Source organism: Argiope bruennichi, chromosome 4 (genome assembly GCF_947563725.1).
Source record: "Argiope bruennichi chromosome 4, qqArgBrue1.1, whole genome shotgun sequence".
Taxonomy (NCBI): Eukaryota; Metazoa; Arthropoda; class Arachnida; order Araneae; family Araneidae; genus Argiope; species Argiope bruennichi.
Genome location: NC_079154.1, coordinates 120,841,979 through 120,861,867, shown reverse-complemented (window position 1 = coordinate 120,861,867; position 19,889 = coordinate 120,841,979). Strand labels below are relative to the sequence as shown.

Here is a 19,889-nt window from a genome sequence, read left to right as displayed (position 1 = left end):
CGGTATTCCCTTCATGAGGAAGCCTAGCTCCTATCATTTCATTTCCAACTGATTCCTCTTTGCATTCTAAGTTAGCAACAATGTCTTTTGATCCGATAAAACCTACATCTTAGAACTACTAGTAAATAAGTTAATATAATTGTGCCTTTTGGAACATACCTGCTTAACCAAGCTAGGCAAGTATCAATGAAATGGTTTTAGAACATGACAATTTTGTAGGTTTCTCTATGCTTTACCATATTACAGATGATACCCTTATTGTTGGTGGATATTTGTTTTGATCTTCTAAATCGTTTAAATGAAAATGTTCAGGTATCGAATTCAACAGGTACAAGGAGATTCCTTTCAGATATTTATTTGAATAACCTAAAACTCAAAAATAAAAATGCATTCAATACCTATAAGGCATGATTTTCTATATCACAGACAACATTTATATGCCTTGACCTTTAAATCGTATAAATATTGCATTTCTATTTCATTTCTATCCTTATCAAAAACATCCCATTTGACATGTACATTATAAAAAATTATTAAAAAGTACTAATTCTTTGAATAAGCTCATTATTAAGCTTTTAGAATACTTGATTTCTCAAGTTATTTTAAATGTGCTTAATAACAAATAGGAATGCGTATTTCAGATGTTAATTTTTAAAAATTTGATTATAAACGTATTAACAATAAAACTCTAACCCACTACTAATCTAAAAACTTAGTGAAAAATGTGATATTTTCGACGGTTTGTCAAATCTTTTTAAATACTTTATTCGACATTTTGACTATTTTCTCTAAAATACTATATGCATAATAATTACTTTTCATACAGATTAAAATTTATATCGACTAAAAATATTATTATGCATTTAAATATGCCAATGACGAAATGAAAACAACAATTTTTGATAGTATCATACATTAACACTTAAATCTATCAAACAAATTATTTTCGAAACATTTCCAAAATAAAAAGTAAAATTATAAATATCAAATATTTCCTATAATATCTAAAAAGACTTAGCTTTTAGAAAAATTTATTGTTTAGTTTCCACCCTTTTTATCTGTTAATTTAATTGGAATGAATTTAGCGATGGAAAAGCTAAGCACTGAAATATTTTGATAACTGACTTGAAAGTTTGTTCCCATAATGCAATAGAATTTATCTTAATTTATTTAATTTATGTTAATATTGCAAATTTTGCTAAAAGGTTTTAGGTGAAATTCTATTATAAAATGAAACTATAAAGATTACAGTGAGTAAATATTAGAAAATGCACTTGAATTAGATTTAACAAGAAATTGCTAAGCATCAACGGCAACAACAAAAGCTCAAATCACTTTTTAAGATTAAAATTATAGAAATAAAATGCGAAATCAATAATTTTTAGCTTTTAAAAGAAAAAAAATATATTAGTTTTTAAAACTTGAATTAAATTATTTGAATTTTAGGAGTAAATAAGTATTCTCAGATGTATAATTGGCAGATGTACAATTTCGATAGATTACATAATAATAATAAGAGATCAACTAAATCTTTTATCAGATATTAATCCAAGAATCATAGTGTTAAATAACTTAAGTTTAAAGTTTTGAGAAGTTTCGCAAAAAGTAATGAGCAATTTGAAGAAAGCAAGATATGAATTTTCATTATATTGCTGTGAAATATGTTACTAAAAGAAAAAAAAAATATGGCAAATTTTCTAATAATAATGGGATAATTTTAGATTTCCATAGTCAATTATTCTAATATCATATTTAATATTTCATAAAAGCATTCAAGAATTATCCTAAAAATTGTCGGTAAAAGAACATTTCGAATTAATCTATGAAAAATGAATAATAAATCGTATGATTCTCAATCTCGCTCACGTCAAGCTTCAGTTTTTGGAATCATAATAATTCTTCGTTACAGGTGGAAAGATGAAAGCGGTATTGATATAAAAAAATACAAGCCAATTTTAGATCTTCAAGAATTGTGGAAGACATTTAATCATAGTTAAAAGCCTAACTCATCAGGTTTAGAAGGACCATCCAATATTGGCTTTCAGTGAAAAGTAAAAAAAAGAAGAAAGAAAGAAAATCGCCTTTAATCTTATTCAGATTTTCGTCATGTCACATTTCCTAGGATTAATCCGAACGAAATTGGAAACGCCCTCCCTTCGTTTCAGAAATGAGAATCGATTATTTCACGTAACGTGCCTGTGAATGAAATTAGTTTCGAACTCTTTAACTGTGTCTGTGTTTGGTAATGCCTGTTCCAAATGGGGTGTTGATTTATTTATTGCACCCAAGATCTTGCGTTGAATTTAAATACACCTTGAAAATAATGATATCATTATAAGAAGCACCCAACTTTTGAAATGTTCTACTCGCAATTTGCTTATAGGGTTAATGAAGATAAAGTAAGATATGTTATTAAATGCTAGTCGCCTTTGACTACAAGCTGCTTCTTGGAGGATACTAGCTATATTTAATTTTAGTTAAATCGTGCGGATGCCTATGATTCTGTCAAATTGTCAAATATTAAAGACGTGTTATTTTAATTGTCTTACATATCTTCTATTCAGTATGCGCAAGAATCTTTCTGATAAGTTCCTTAGACCATGGTGCTACTAAAACGTAAATCTGCAGCTCATCTACCTTCCGAATTTTACGATGATGTAACATCCCTTTTTTATTCGTTTTGTAATCTATACACTTATTAAACAAAATTCTGTCTAGGTTTGGGTAATGAAAAATAATCATGTGATCGAATATATATTGAAATAATGAAAACAGTTTGGTCGTCATGGCAACAATACAATTTGTTGTTATAAATTAGGCACAAAATATTTTTTTTTTAAATTATCGGAATTGAGGAACAATTTGACCGATTGAGGAATTACAACATTAAAATAGACATTTTTAAAAAAATTTTGAAATGATTTAAAATTTAGATTTTTGCAATAATATATTCGGAAGTTATCTCGTGGAAAAGTCAAAATACAACTTAACTTTTAATTAATTAAAAAAAATCGCTCCGAAATGTATCCTTCTTTATTTATCCTTCCAAATGTAATCTTCTCATCCTTACAAATCTATATGCATAAAATCTGGCAGCACTAAGTCAAACTGTTTGACACACACACACACACATGCGCTTATTCTTATTAATAGAAGATATATAACTTTTAGAATTCAATTAAGCAATTAAGTACTTAGTATAAAACTTACAGTTTTAGTTTGGATTCATTATTTTGTATATAGATTCATTTTAAAGACATTGATTCAATGTTATTGAAATCCTTCGAGTTTCACATATTTCAAATAAAACATATCAATGATGTAAAAACTATAAATTCTCATGGTCTAAATATAGAGACTATCTTCATTTAGTAAGATATTTTAGCAGTAAACCTTCTATATAATACGTTGCAAAAATAGATAAATTAAAATAATAAATTTAATTAATTAATCCATATTGATAAAAGAATATTTTATCAATATGGATTCCATATAAAATGATACTCAATTCGAACAATTTTCCTATAATATTGCAAATAAACAATACAGATTCAATATATACATATATATATATATATATATATATATATATATATATATATATATATGATAAATTTTATTAATACGGTGATTATCTATAATTAATATTGATTATTTAGTATCACTACTAAGCATGAATTTTCAAAATAAATCACAGTGTAAATTTGATTTTCATTATTTTGGGTAGCATTCAGATGCATGATTGATTTCAGCTGATTAAAAAAATAGTTACATTCCTATAGTAAATTCTTGTATGTAGCAAGATATGGATACAGATAATATTCATCGTTGAGTAGAAGTTTCATTGCATTTCATTTTGGTATTCTACCCTTTGTGTATTGAATACTTGGTAATAATAATGCGAAAATCAAAGCTGTTTCTACCAACTACCGGTAACACATTCGTGTGTGATAGGGATGGGAAATGGCAACGTAGAAAGCGTTCGTGCGGAAAAGACACTTACTTCCTTTACACTAACGAGATATCTTGGAGAGAAACCGAATATCCAATATGATTACTATGATCTTCAATGTTGCGAGTTGTATCTTTAAAGTTAGAATTATGAATGTCTAATTTTTAAGACAATCTGTATTTCAAACGTGAGAACTTGTTTCTAAATTAAATTGGCTTCATTATAGAATACCATCATTTCTCACAATCTTTCCGACAATTTCGAATTAAATTATCGACAATTGTGGTAATTTATGGTTTATGATAGGTAAATAAATCATAGAGTTTTATTTTCTGCTATAAAATAGCCAAGCGAAATATAGGAAAAGCAATTAATATTATGAAATCCACTCTAATCTTAGCGGAATAGCTAATTAATAAACCATTTCAAATAGGCATATATTTCCAAATAGAAAAATAAGTTAAATCTGACAAAGAAATCACATATCATGATTCTTGATTCAATGCTGTTGTACTAATAAGGAAATTGCTAATTTTAAATTGTATGATTGTATTTTGATCTCATTAGCTAAATTTAGTTAACTATTCTTGACACAGTCATAAAAAAAGACAGCATTAAAATAAACTTCTCTCTTGTACATCTTGATAGGTTATTCTAGACTCATCAACAAATTTTGGGAAAAACAATTTTAACAAATTTCGGGATCTTAATCATTATTGAAAATTAACACTTTCCTTAATAATCATGAAAGACAATCAATAATCATCCAGGCACTAAATAATATATAAAGATTATATAGATAAATACTTAATTAAAACTATTTAAAAACTTCAAACGGTAACTCCCAAAAAGATTCACTAACGATTATGTCTTTTCCTCCTTTGGTTAAATAAAAATTATTATATTTTCTTTTTTGTATGTTTATTTTAGTACTATTTATAAATTATTCAGTAATCTTTGTTTGAAACTCTATTATAAACAACAATGCAAGACAAAAAAAAATAGTAACACATCATCGACCCATTTCCTTCAATTGAATCTCAGCTAATTTCAGGGCCTGTAATTCATGTTCTTGTCGAATAATCCAAATTAATTACAACATCAAAAATCTGACGTTACCCTTGTGTGTCATTAATCATTTATTTTCTCATTCTTTGTCAATAAAATTTTAATCGTTCCCTCTACCTTGCCTTATCTCGAATGACACAAAGCTTCCAACTCTCTAGAGAATCATTATCTCTAATTTTGGATGTGCATTTGCAGGGGTCTCCAAATTACCTCGCTACATGTGGTCCTCTTTTAATAGCATAATCAATAAGCGTTTCGCTTTGTGGTTCGGATAGGTTGATTCTGTTGCTGATATACTTTCTCTTCAGAGATTAGAAGAAGTCTTTATTATCTATTGTTATCAAAGTTTTAAGAAGTGTCTTGAGAATTTCGGGGACAAAAAAAGGATGTTGCAAATATTTCGTAATTTCTTCATTATCAGAACTTTTCGAGTAAAAGAATTTAATCGTGTTTAATGATTCTGAATTTCGCTAGACTGAAACACTGGGTCAATTAACTGGGGCTGCATTTTTGATATATGCCCTGAATACATGGTTTTAATGATACTCTTTATGGCAAAAATTAATTTTGCTCTGATTTATAGAAATAGTTGCATGAAAATTTTCTAAAACTGAAGGTGGTTCATATAATTAATTCGAAAATAATTTTCTTGCGAAATTAATGTGCATAATATGCAGTTTTGAAATAACATCAATATCCATAAAGAAGAAGTTATAATTAAGTTAGAAGTATGAAAATTGACTTTCAGTTAGAGTCATTAAGAGAGCTTAATATTAAAAATTGTAACCTGATATATGTTCTTTTCAATTTCTTGTATAGTAAACGTAGAAAAAAATATTATGACTTTCCTGAAATTGAGCCTATAGAATTTGATAAATCTTTTCATTCCAAACATGCTTCATTCAAATGTTTTTTTTTTAAATTATATCTGTCTAAGCGCATATAAATACATTAGTAAACATGCACCCAAGCATATTTATGTTAATAGTGATATACTTTTTCACATGAACTGTCGAAAGCTGTCTTTCTTTTGTTGATAATTGAAGGAGAATAGCAGAAAGTACCGAATTCTAATTTTTTCAAATTCCAAAAATTCCAAATGAAAGCTCAGTACAAATTGAGCGTTTAATACGTTTCCAGAGTAGTGGTATTAAATAATTGGTAAAAGGATAGTAACCATAAGGGTAATTACAACAAAATCATCCAGGTAATTCATTGTGGTAATACCAGTCGTTGCTTCTTTTGTAATTCATTATGATGATCAGAAGATAATCTTCAGCTAAGAAATGAATAGTATTACAAAAATATTTTTCAAGAAATTTAATTTTAGAAATTATATTTTATCTATAAGTAGCCTATGAGTTTTAATTTCATCTTCACTTATGAAGTTTGCACCATATCAAACATATTAAGTATCATACGATATAAATCCCTTGTAGTTTTGTCAATCAAAAATTATGCCCATTTTGAAGTGATATTTCGACTGATAAAAGTATCAGAACTTCTTTTTCCATTCACAACACCATCTTTCCCCAGTCAAACGATTATACTCCTCCTTCCAAAAAGGAATGCCCCCCCCCAAATAAGATGTGCAATAAATGATCTTTAGCTTTCATCATTTTTATGTGTAATAATTATTGATTATTGTGTTTTGATAAAGATTTTTTTATCTGCATAATGTTTTAGAAAACGATTCACGCATCTTTTTCCGAAGATTAATCTAATATTAAAATAATATGGATTTTAGTAAAGACAACAAGAATCGAAACAGAAACTCATAAAGATCCAAAGAAACTGGTAGAAAAAATTCGAAAAAAAAATGAAAAAGAAAGGCAGAAATATTTCGGATGGAAGTGGAAACTAAACTATCAGTACTCCAAGCCAGGTCTTCTCTAATTGCGGCTCCAGCGTCTCTGATTTCTAAGTGAAAAATGTCTGTTTTTTCCACTTCAAATCAGCCAACCAGTTTTATGTGTAGTGAACTTTCATGTACTGCAAGACAAATCATTCGGACCTGAGTTTCTCTCGTTTGCTGTTTCATTTTCAAGCTTATTTTTGTGCATTTATTATTTTTCTCATTTCTGTTAATCATCCAACTCTCAGAATGATAAATTTTTGGAAAGGACTTCGAAGACTCTAAGTGTATAGATAAAAAAAATGCTAGGAAAAAAGAATCAATTTTTGAAAATGAAGAATGGAACCTAACGAACGAGCCGCCACAGCACATATACTTAATGTTTTTCTTTAAATAAAATTAAAAATATATAATTTAGACCTAAAAAAATATGTTTTATCTAAATTTAGAAAATAATCTAAATGTTTCTCTTTTGGTGATCGTCTCAATACTTCTTAGGATATTTAATGAGTTAAGCCCCAGCATTAAAAGGCAATCTATTTCAGAAATTCATTTCCAAAATCTGATCTTTAACAATAGACTTTATAAAGTTCTTTATGAGAAAAATGTTATGTATTAACTATGAGTGAATATCATTTATATGAATAAAATATTTCATGCTAGGCATCGACATATGTAATTTAAATTAATGTTGAAATTGTTATGTTCTGCAATGATTTCTCTGAAAATTTGATCGGAAGGTTGTACTTGTCTTGAAGTATTTAGGATGAACTAATATGCCATAAATTAATATATTAAAAGATTTCTATAATAAGCTTCATAAATTAGAAGTAATCAAATTCATCCATATTAAAACCATTACTTTCAGTCAAGTTACAAAAAATCTATTTTCTGAAACATAAGCAGTCTTTCAACATTTATCAAGTAATTATTTAAAATTATAGAGTATTCTCAGACTCATCAAAATTTAGGGTTTATCTCACTTTATGGCCAAAAATATTCTAAAGAGTATGAGCTGCATCATTACTATTGAAATATTTCAAACTACGAAATATTGTATTACACATTCTACTGATTGTATTTGTATAATTCTTCAGCAGTTCATTATTAATTAATATTAATGAGTTTTAAAAGATTTCATTGCACTTTTAAGATTATATGCACTGTGAAAGCTATTTTACATTTTAAAGTATTATGTTTACAATAAAATTGATAATACTTTGTAAAAGAATATTCATAAAAAGTTAAATACTTAACATCTTTCAAATTTAAATAAAATATATTTCTGCTACCTATATAGGTATAATATTTCTTATTTCTTTTTTCACTTTATGAATGCACCATTTTTTTTATTTATGAATAATCAACATGAATAAAAATAACTAATTAGAACATGTCATAAGATTCACATTTTTTTATATGGCTAATCTCGTAAGTATATAAAAATATGCTTTAACCCTGATAGTAAAATCATAATTAAAAATTAAAAGGAAAAGCTTCCCAATCATTTCATTTTGCCGTTTTGCAGCACTCATAGGTATAAACAGTTCTAATTATACCATTTAATAAAATCTACATCTATATTTAATAATAATTTAAAAAAAATTATAACAGTTATAAATATTACAATAATCTCTTACGTGATATATATTTATTTGGCTGCTACAAAATCTACTGAAATGTGAACATATTTCAAATTTAATTTCATTTACCAAATTTCTTTTTCACATAAATGATAACATGAAATTTAATACTTCTTAATTTATATTTAAGTATTTTAGTGCATGGATTTTTTCTATTAATCATATGTTTGACTGAGTTTAAACAAGTCTAGTACTTTCGGCACATAATTTCAAATAATGAATGGTTCAATTATGCATATTTTTATGAAGGGTCGCCAAACAGATGGTTAAAAGAAAATGCGCATTGTGTTAAATTTAAGAGATTACAATAATAACAGTCTTCATTTATATGAATATTAGCATTCAATAATTCAATATTAACTTTTGATATGCACAGATTTATTCCATACATATTTGCAAACGATAAGTAAAAATAATATTAATAATAAAAGCAAACGTTTTTCTAAGATTTATGGCGACATCTTTTTCTGTCCTCTTTTCAATGAACTTGGGAATGTAGATGACCTTGACATACATTATTAAATTGTAAAATAAATTACTATTTTCATTTAGCATCAACTTTCTGATTACTTGTGCAACCGTTGCCAAAAAAAATTACTTGATCATTTGATGAGAATCAAAGAAAAGGATGCACATCATACAGAGAAATCTAGTTTATAATGTCCTTTCACTTCGCTAAGGTTACAAATAATAATAAGTTGCCAAATACGAAAATCAAGTTGGCTACCTATAACATTTTTAGAGTACTCTTTATTTGGTCAGCCATCTTGATAAGTGACTTGATAATGCTGTGTTCCTTGAAAAGGGAGAAGTCAACCAACTGAATCTCCAACCCGCCACGAAGGCACATGGATTAAATCAATAAGGCCGAATAACCGGACCGCCGCAACAGCAACACTGGAGGGAACTGTGGTTGAGTCCTAAGGGCTATCACTGACCACGGTACAACCCTCCCCGAAGGAAGTGCTCCCCGTCATCGATGGGAGGAGTCTGATCACCCACCTATTTGTGTACCCTCCAGGGTGGTGTGATCCAACCACCATGCCGGAAGCATCTCATCCTCATTTCGAGGTGCCCCCCGGGAGATTAAGAAAAGGGAAATTAGATTTCAAACGAATTTTAAAATTACAGATCTGTGAGGAAAATGAATTTCATTATATATTTGGATCATTCCATCAATAATAGGCAACATGAGTTATAAGAAAATGATTCTTTTGCATTTTATTCAGGATGTACAAAATTATAATCGAATTCAAGTCCTCTTAGTCCTGATTTTAGACAATGAATAATTATTGTCGTTATAGAAAGTTCATAAGATGTAAATGGGATGAACAATTTAATCTAAAAAAATATAGGAAAAAATTTCAAGAAATTAGTTAATTAAGACTAATTTCTTGAACTTAGGTACTATATATAAATAGATTTTCGAAACTAGTTACAAATTCCTGAAACAATAGTCTACTAATTACGAATATCTGCGGAGATGAACAAAGTAATAAATCATAAGGAGAAAAAAAAGTAATCGCCTAAATGAACAAATTTTTCCAAAAAAAAAAGAATAATTTGTCAAAAGAACTTGATTATATTATTATTCAGACAAAGACTGTTTCTAAGAAGATAACTTTATCTCCATTATTTCACAGCTCCACCGTAACCTTTCTCAAACAGAGAACTAAAATTCTAGGTTATAAGAGAAAAAAAGTAATCTTATAATTGATAACATTTTCTCAGACATAAAAGAATTTCTCATAATATTTAGTTTATGCCCCATTTACTGAGATTGATGTTCCAAGGAGAGCAATAATTATCCCGAAAAGCAATAATTACCGGTGGCCCAAATTTGAAACTTTCTCGATATAATTAACAACCTATTTTCATTTTATGAACGCATCATTTTTACTACGCAGGAATTTTCAAATAAGGATTTGCTCCAGATTTTTCGTATAAGGTGAGCGGCTTAGTTTATCGAATGTAATTTTATCGATTAAATGTCCCGGCAAGAAAAATTATTGTACAGTGAAGGAATTGTTGAGGAAAGTGATAAAACAAAAAGAGTAAGGAAACGTGAGATATATTGAAGAAGTTCTAAAAGAACCGAGCATTGTGATGCATGGCTTGGGTTTGTGTAATGGAGTTAAGAAATAAATGGCATCGTTCTTTAATCGACTGCCTGTGTGCATGTAAAACGAAGCTCACGACAGAAAAAATAACTTCCGTTAACCAAATTCTTTTGAACATAAAATAAATGAAATCTGTGTTTTTCTAAACGCGATTGACAACAAGATACAGAAAATTACTTTCGTATCAGTAGCATAAATATAAATATAATATATTTATTAATAAATATTGTATTTTTGTCATATAAACTCTAATAATATTATTAATTTATTTACAGTTTAAAAAAATTAATCTTTAATACAAGCTTCAAATGATTAAAGTTTCATTATGACACTAGCCAGTTTTAAGTATTTATATTACCATCTCTGCTCTTGTATTAATTATTAATTGATATATATATATAATATTTTTACTGAATGTACTTTGTATTTCAAGCAAATGATATTCGTAAAAGAAATTTTATTAAAATTAATATTAATAACTAACTAAATAATTAATAGTTAAACGCAAAATAATTTTTTCTCCTGTAATTCCTATATTCATCAACAGTTAACAATTTTTTTTTTTTTTGTAAAATAAAAAACAATATAGTATAAATTGAAATATAAGGTTCAGAATTTCAATCAGTCATATTTACGTTTTGATTACAAAATAACATTGATAGAAAAGTAATTTGGAAATTAAAATTGAGATATTTCTCAACGAGAATTTCCGCTTTTTATCACATATGAGATATAAAAATATATTAAATATTTCATATATTTGTATTCAATACTGGATTTAATTTTGTTAATTAAATGATAGGTCATATTTAATAGATTTTTGTATTTTATGTAAGGCCAAAACTGAATCAATGCCTGCTAAATAATGGAAAATTAGAATGACACTTAATAATATGCTTGTGTAGCAGTTGCATTACCCTATCTTCTCTTTTAGATAATAGATAGCGATACCTAATTAGATATACATCCCATGGTGCACTGCGATTGTAATTATAATGAGATGAGATGCTGTTCTGTTAAGGTGTGCGCACGTTAATGTCTTGTTTTGTCTTTTTGGTTTATGTTTGTTTTGTGTGAAATGTGATCATTAAAATATGTTCCTGAAAACATACGTCTTGTTGCTTCCACTGCAAGGATCATAGTGATCTTCATTCCACCACACAAGTATTTAACTGTTCTGTCTCTGAAACTCTTGGATTTGAAACGAAGAAGTTATTCCTAAAAACTTATTATTCGAATAAAATGACAACTATGGAACTTTGATGGAAGCTTCTAAAAGTAAATACTAAAGGAATTACCTTTATAGAATAAGAAAATGATAACAATCATGCGTATAAAAACACCAGGAATGCAACAAATCATATAATTCCGCGCAATGATGCTGATGTACCTTACCATTTAACTTCTTTAAGCCCGTCACATCTATAGGAGAAAAAACACCTCTTCAAACCTTTTCTCAAAAACTATTCTTAACCGTATTGTCTTCATTGTTAAATCTATATATATTCAAGCATTCTCTTCTACGATTATTTATATTAGAGTTCATGCATCTGGAAGAATAAATTTGTTATTAATTTCTATTTATAGTATTTTTTATCACAAATATATATATCTTTCTCTTTAAAAATATGATGTTACATCATTATTTTAGATTTTAAAAAATATTCTTTTAAATAACTCAATCATCGCAAATGTTTTTCATTGTTTGAAATTATTGTATGATTTAACAATGTGTAAATCAGGTATGATTTAAACTCATAGTGTCCGAGAATAAATCATTAGATATATTATATTCGGAATAACAAAGTCTTCTCAAAAAACTATTTTAACAAAACAAAAATCATCTACAGAAATACTTACGAAAACCCTTGCTAAATAAAGGGAACTTTCATTCTTTCAAAACAAATTAATTCGATTAAATCCAAACGAAAATCCATGGATCGAAAAAGGAAATATCAAGGTTCAAAACAGATTGCACAGGAAGATATTTCCTTTATCTATTCAATTTGTTGGGAGAAATCGTAACAGCAGCAACACAACTAATTAAATCCAGCTGAGAGGACAGCGATTCTTAGAATATTTAATACACATTGGACTGAAGACATTTTGGGCAAATAGTCCGAAATTCTGTCAGTAGCTGTGCAATTTATGTGCAAATGAGAGAAGTATCTTTGTTCCGAAATTGATATTTCATTTCTTTGATATACCATTCAACTTCTTTTTCTTGATTTGATTATATTACGAAAGAAAGTCAATAATTATTCCACGGCTTTCCAGATTACTTTTTTTCATATTTGCTATTGATTCTGTAGCGTTAGCAATATATTTTGAGAAAGATATGTTATCCCAAAGAAATCCCAGAAGAAATTGTGTTTGAGGAATGAAATGGAATTTGAATATTTCATTAAATCATAATGAAATTAGATTCAACCTAATAAATAATTTATCTTTCTCCTATATATACTTAATAACATGTGCCGTCTAGTTCTTCAATTCGCCTAAGGAAATAATTGCGAATAAATTACGAATTTCATTTCATATGGAAGTAATCTTTTGCAAGAAATACAGTTTATTTTTTCTTATCGCAATCAATAACAATAAAATTACTTTTCAGCTTCACAAAACACTTATTTGCTTAGAAATAAATTATTTATTAAATCTTATCCGTAATGAAATTTTTTAAAAATAATTTCACTTCAATATTGTTATTGGATTGAAAGCAGTATTTGTCGTTATTGTCTTGTACCGTTTATTACCATAAAGGTTATTTTAAAAATAGTTATTTTTTTATTTGTTTAGAAGCTAATTTGTAGTTCTAATTTTCATATTTAATTAATTTTATATTAAACCGAGCATTTAATTTTTGCTATAAAACTGTTTAATATAAACTTCAATTTTCAATATTGATTTATAAAAACATAGTGAAATAAGTTTCGTATGAAGATATTTTATTTCCAAGCAGATAGTCGATCACATAGATTCAATATTGCCAAATAAAGAATGCTGTTATCATTTAATGAACAAATAAAAAACTACGTATAGATGATCTAAACACACTGTACGACGAACTGCTCAAATTGCTTCACTAAATATTTTTACGTCTATACTTAGTGAATGTTCGTTTTATTTATTTATATTTACTTAGTTATATAGTAAATGATTGCCATTTGCGAACCTCTTGCGAACATTTTCCATGCTCTGTTGTAAATATGATTTTTTCTATGACTGGCGTCCTTTAAATGTTTCTTTAGATTCTTGATACATATCCTCAGGTATCTACATATTTAAATATACAAGAGATTAATTTCAGTATTTTACAGCATTCTATGCCTAACTTACGCTATTTTTGGTTTATCCTCAGGCTTATTAGAGTATTTGTGTCTATTCAACTAACTTATCTGGCTCTTTTGACAGTAAATTCTGCCTCTTCTTAAAGCATCTGCTTCTAAATGTAAGAGTTTGCACTCTCATTGGATATGTGACATTGCAAGATCCTTTTAAGATATACAGTTTCCCAGACGTTTTCCTGTTGCAGATTAATTTCATTAACAGATGACTCCTTCCAAGGAATTTCCATTAAGGAACCAGAACTCCAGGAAGAAATTCCATGAAGGAGCTCCCTTCTTTAGATTTAAGTACCCTTTTCCTTTGCTTAAAAGGTTACAGATCGTTTGCATCAGCCTTGGGACGCTTTCATGACTTAAACAATATTGATTTAAATCAATTTAGACATTCTTCCCTTAATTTTCGATACTAATTAAGAATTGGTGTTTTGTGTGTTAGAATAAAAGATTATCAAAAAAAATAGAAGAATCCCTATGTTTATTTTTTACAGATATGTTAGCTAATGTATACATATTTATAACTAATTTTTTTTCCGATAATCAACACAAATTTCTATTCTGATTAATTAATAATTCATGATCAAAGGCGGTACACAGACTGCAGGTGTTTCCTGCTTTTCTCTCATACTTCATTTATAGATTTGTCTTAAAAATAGAAATTTATATTTTTTTAATATAAAAGGCGGCTTAAATAAGAATTAAGAATAAATAATTATTTTATCATGCCAAGATATTCTTTAAAATTATAAAGTAGAGCAGTGGAATTATTTTCTATAAATAGAAACGGATATAAAATTAATAAATCTAAAAATATATAAAATTAAAAAATAGAAAATATATAAAATTAATAAATCTCAAAATATATAAAATTAAAAAAAAATAGAAAATATATAAAATTAATAAATAGAAAATATAAATATTAATGTTGAGCCCCACGACATCTATTAAAATAATTCCGTCTATTAATTAATTATTATCTTGTTTTTGTTTTTTTTCCTTGTGACATGAGAAGGTTATTTACAATATATTATAAGACACCTGTTTAGAATTTTTTTCAGAGTTTCCAATTCCATTCTAAATATTTCCAATAGGAATTAATAATTTAAAATATCGAAAAAACCCGCCAAAAAGAGTAAAGAATCATTAGTTACAAGAAGACAACAAGTCGCAGTAAGTCCTAATGCATATAATGTGTATAAAATTACTTTACTATACTTAGGTCGCGTTGTTATTTGAGGAAAAAGATAAAAGTCACTGATCAAATCACTGATGTTCAAAGTCTCATTCGTGTATAAACGTTTTTAAAGAATAACACATAAAAAATAATTTTTTTTATTTCTCATATAAAAGGTTATTGAACTTTGTTTACAAAATGGGGATAAAAACATTTATTCATTTGACCGTTTTTAAATGAAATTTTATCAAATGTATATATGGTTCGGATCTACTGGAAAATCTTCTAAGTAAGGGTAAAATAAAAGCGCGAAAATCAGCAAATACTAATTATTCAATTTAATAACAGTACACTTTCACATATAAAGTTAAAAATAATATGCTCATACAATAAACAGTTAGAAATTGTAAAATTATTGTTTTTCATTAGTACAACAAACATTATGCAACTATGCAAATGTTTACAAGAACTTAAAATATGAAAGCATATTATATGTTTGTCCAGATGTCATTCATAGCATATAAATATAACTTAAATATGTCCACAAGCAAATTTGTCGTCATGTTATATAATAGATTTCATTGAATATGTTTTGAAATTGAAATGTTTTAGGTATTCGCTCTTTCTTGTCCAAATATATTTTTAAAATGTTTTCTAAATATTTATGAATTCATAAATTTAAGAAAAGATGAATTATGAAAGTAAAATTAGGTAATGATTATTTTTATATTATAAATATGCTATACTTTAACCAAAACGTATTCAAAAACTACCTGACGCGTCTAAGGTTTTAACGAATGATATGCTAAGATTTATAAATATTTTGAATTTGTGCCATTAAACATAGTTTGAATTCCATTCATTTCATTGTTGAATTCATCCAAATATATGCTAAATAGAAAAAAAATCACTCTTTTATTTACTTCATAAAGTAGTTCATGCTATTTTATGAAAATGTACGAAAAGAATTAAAAATGAAGTTCAGTTTTACACAGCGAAAATTAAATTGAAATGAAATTCTTAGTTTCAAACGAAATATTCGTTGAAACATTTAGTCGTCAAGAAATTTTCATTCAAATATAATTACAAATTTCAGCTCAAAAGCAGCAACGAATTAGCTTATATTTCCCATGTTTCCCCCAAAAAATTTTACATAATAACTTAAAGATTCCATTTCTATTGCATTTTCTGAAATTTCATATTCTTCTTCGTTCTTTTACTTTTCAAACTACGATGAAACATTTGCAAAACCGAAAAGAAGTCGTGGTACAAGAAGCAGAGACCAAATCTACTTTAATTTACAAAATTCTTGCGCTTAACATCCTCTTCTCAGACGGAAATTTGATTTTTTATTTTCTAGCTTCTGGCGAAAATGAACATTAATCTGTAAGACCGCTTTCGAGGAACATCAAAAAAGACGCAGTAAATTGCTGATGGTGTAGAAAAAGTAAAGCATGTGATGAAGAGGTGGAAACATAAAACTAATACACTTAGCTACTGTTTGTGGCAACGAGATGAAACGACTTTAACACGAGTTCTTTGTGAACAAATTTGGGACAAGGCACAGGACTTTAGTTTTTGCGCATCATTTAGTTTATGTCTGGTAGAATGAAAAAGAAAATAAGTTTAAAGAAAAATTCTTTTTCCAAGGTAGTTTGGTGCATGATTTTTCTCTTGTAAGAAATTTTATTTTGGAATATATAAAATTGTAAAACATATGTTGAAGGTTGCAGAAATATAGTTAATATAATTTACTGTTATTAACACGTATAAAAAATTTAGTAAAAAATGAAAAATTCTCATGTCATGTACAGATTCGCATACTGCAAAATTTATTAATATTGAATTCAATTATTGAGTGAAATTCTGTCGTTACTTGTTTAAATGAAATTGTAAATAATAATTTGTATAACAAAAATTTTAATGTTCTTTGTTATTTAAAAATTCATCATTTTCATTCGTATAAAAAAGAAACTCTTTTTATTTTCTATTGCCGAAATAATAATAATTTGCTAATATCTTAGAAAATGCTATTTTAGGTATTAAAAAGTCTTATCATTATTTTGTAATGCTATATATTAATATTTATGAACCAATAAATAAAATTGCTTTAAAGTGAAAAACATAAGTTAAGCATTTTATAACTATCAAAATCTGCTGAAAATATTTTAAACAAATGATGATGATAAGAACTGATTGGAAATTGCTTCATTAGTTATGAATTGTGTTTATGTATACAATATTCACTTAACTGTGAACAGCATTTAGCACTGCTAAAATCCGAGGGATAGAATTTTAATTAAAATTTCAAATATCTATAAATGAATAATTCAAATGATTATTTACTTTCTCATGAATTGACAGGTTATGTTTGAATTATGAATAAAAGTTAAAGAATTATATGAATTAAAACGCCAAAATGAAATTGGAATGCATATAGATGTTTCCTTTTATTAAACGAAATTGTGATTCGGTTCATGTACAATCAACAACTGAAATTTGTTCAGTGTTCAATCAACATTCAGTACAATTTAGTTAGAGTTACTATAAATAAAAATTCTAAATTGATTATTAAATAATCGTAGTTACATATTTAATTTTTATATATATTATCAAAATGCACGGAATATCATTTCAATAAAAAAAAGAAATTATTTTGATATTATTTAAATTATTTTTATTTTGTTCTGAAGTAATTATTAATTTCTTATAATTATGGTTATAAATAAACTTTCAAACAAAATTTAAAATTAGGAGGCAACTATTGGGCAAATTTAGAGGCAAAAAATTAAATTTAATTTACTTTTAAATATGCTATTAATTCTTATAGTAGGGAAAGTAATAGAAAAATATTTCAAGAGATAATAAATTATTATCATAAATAATTCACGACAGTTTCCCAATAAAATTTCATTCCATATATATGCGTGACGAGAAACAACTTACATTTATAAAAGAATTAGTTATTTTTTATTAGCTAATATATCGGGAATTAAAATATTTACATGTAATTAATCTTTAATATGTATCCTATAACCTTCTTCCTATAAAAATAACTCCTTTTATATACAATGTTTTAATAAATAATACTTGATTAATGTCTGAAACGCTTTTTAAATAAGGCGAAATTATCAATTTAGACAGATGGATTTTAGAAATCGAAAAATGATAAATTTTGAAAATGTAACGAAAATTGGCAGAAAAATTTCATGGAAGTGAAATTAGTACAATTTATCTTAATTTTAAAGTGGTTTTAAAATATATGTTGTAGTATAATGTTTTCCTAAATTATTGTGGAAAAAAGTTAATTTCTTATGAATGAAATATTTAATTAACTTTTGCACGTGAAAAAGATGACAGTATTAATTTTATTTTAAATATTTAAGGCGCATATGTTGTTATAATATGATTAATTTCTTTAGAAGAAAATGGTGAGGTTATGTTTATACATACAAACCTATATACATAGCCACAATGATATTATTCAAGGATTTTTATTATATATGATATATTTCATATCAGATAATTATCAATATTATTTTATTTATATAAGGTTTCTGATTTTAAACCATATTTTTCATTATTTTAAGTAACTTATATAAATAGCCAACTTAGCCAACTGTATTAATTGTATTGTAAAATATATATCTAACAGCAGTCGCTGGATTTACTGATCAATGGATTTCGAAACATATTATAAAGATTGTAGCCGAAATAGTAGAAAGAAATAGATTAAAACTAACGGGAAAAAAACAGATAATTGATCCTTGTACTTTTGAAATATTGAGGCAATTCCAATTAATTTTGCATAAACTAATATAGCATACGATGAAAAAAAAATTCATAAATTGCACTATAAAGCAAAGGTGCCGTTTGGAAACCACAAACTGGCTGCTCCGACCCACCGGAAGGCACACGAAAAAATATGAATGACCTAAACACGGCAATCTCAACACTGGTGGAAACTGTGGTTGAGTCCTAAGTGCCATCACCCATCAGGGTGGCGAGAACCAACCACCATGCCTGAAGCTTCTCATCTTCAATTACGAGGTGCCCACCCCCCCCGTAAGACGGTGTCTTTTGTAAGGGATTCTAAGTAAGTTATTTTTGAAAAGTGTGCTATATTACTTTAATTTGGGAATTTATTTCGGGCATCAAAAGTTTAAGTTTTGCAAACCTTTTGTATCTGCTTCTTTTCTTCTTAAAAGTTGGAAACTTTGAATTTCCATAGTTTATTCTTATTAATGTCAGCAACTCTTCCAACAATTGAAAGATAATTATCAATATACTTTCGATTATTCCGTGTTTCAGAAATATTCCTTATTTAAGATCACTATATTAAACATCAAAATGTCTTAAAGAGATAGGTTTCGGTACAAAATATATTAGTTTGTTACAATTTCTTATTAGGTAACCTTCCATAATAAAGGAAGGAGAGGAAATTAAGATCCCTAATTCAGTTTACGTTAATAAATTTAATAATGGGAATCACTGCTTCAATGTATGTCTCATTTTTTTTTTGTTCGGATTTTTTTTCTCAAATATAGCTAAGAATAAACTCTTAAACTACTTTGCATCATAATATTACTAAGCCTTAGGTCAGAAAAAGTTTTACTTTTTACGAACGCATAAAATTATCATTTTTTTTATCTATGCAATTTCAGAAAGGCAGATTTCTATCATGCATGCCGTAATTTATAGAGGAAATATTTTTAAAATAATGCTATATAAAA

At 27.0% G+C, this 19,889-nt stretch overlaps 1 protein-coding gene across 2 annotated transcripts in view; it reads left to right on the top strand.

Moving 5' to 3' along the window:
* The window catches only part of LOC129966988 (gamma-aminobutyric acid type B receptor subunit 2-like), a 332,348-nt gene that overhangs the window by 94,421 nt on the left and 218,038 nt on the right, over positions 1-19,889 (top strand). The window lies entirely within an intron of this gene.